Source organism: Zea mays, unplaced genomic scaffold (assembly GCF_902167145.1).
Source record: "Zea mays cultivar B73 unplaced genomic scaffold, Zm-B73-REFERENCE-NAM-5.0 scaffold_398, whole genome shotgun sequence".
In the NCBI taxonomy this organism is placed as follows: Eukaryota; Viridiplantae; Streptophyta; class Magnoliopsida; order Poales; family Poaceae; genus Zea; species Zea mays.
Window position 1 is genome coordinate 1,258 of NW_023367034.1, and position 1,243 is coordinate 2,500.

Sequence of the window (1,243 nt, forward strand, 5' to 3'; positions counted from 1 at the left end):
GCGCACGGGACGAAAACGGAGGCTCGGGCACGAACTCGAAAATAAGCTAAGTCCAAGCATGTGGAAAGACACCGAACATAATGTGTATGTCTTTGGTGAAGGGCACAGAGGAACGGAGGGAAAACAACACGGAGGCACGCGACGAACGGAGGCTCGGGCACGGAGGCGCGCGACGACGGGCGGCAGGGCTGTTCGGCCTTGCGTTTGGGCTGAAAACGAGGCGTTCGCCATGGCGCGCGGGCCGAAAACAACGGTTCGGCCACGGCCTCGGAAATAAGCTAAGTCCAAGCGTGTGGAAAGACACCGAAGCTAATGTGTAAGTCTTGGGTGAAGGGCACGGTGGAACGGAGGGAAAACGACACGGAGGCACGCGACGACGGGCGGTAGGGCCGTTCGGCCTTGCGTCTGGGCTGAAAACGAGGGGTTCGCCATGGCGCACGGGCCGAAAACGGAGGCTCGGGCACGAACTCGAAAATAAGCTAAGTCCAAGCGTGTGGAAAGACACCGAACCTAAAGTGCATGTCTTGAGTGAAGGACAAGGTGGAACGGAGGGAAAACGGGAGGAGGCGCGCGGCGACGGGCGGCAGGGCCGTTCGGCCTTGCGCCTGGGCTGAAAACAAGGGGTTCGCCATGGCGCACGGGCCGAAAACCGAGGTTCGGGCATGGCCCCGGAAATAAGCTAAGTCCAAGCGTGTGGAAAGACACCGAAGGTAATATGTATGTCTTGGGTGAAGGGCATGGCGGAACGGAGGGAAAACGGCACGGAGGCGCAAGGCGACGGGCGGCATGGCTGTTCGGCCTTGCGTCTGGGCTGAAAACGAGGGGTTCGCCATGGCGCGCGGGCCGAAAACAACGGTTCGGCCACGGCCGCGAAAACGGGCTAAGTCCCAGCGTGTGGAAAGACACCGAACCTAGAGCGCATGTCTTGAGTGAAGGTAAAGGTGGAACGGAGGGAAAACGGGAGGAGGCGCGCGGCGACGGGCGGCAGGGCTGTTCGGCCTTGCGTATGGGCTGAAAACGAGGAGTTCGCCATGGCGCGCGGGCCGAAAAAAACGGTTCGGCCACGGCCGCGAAAACGGGCTAAGTCCAAGCGCGTGGAAAGACACCGAGGCTGCTACGTAGGTCTCGGTTGAAGGGCACGGTGGAACGGAGGGAAAACGGGAGGAGACGCAAGGCAACGGGCGGCAGGGCTGTTCGGCCTTGCGTTTCGGGTGAAAACGAGGGGTTCGCCATGGCGAACGGG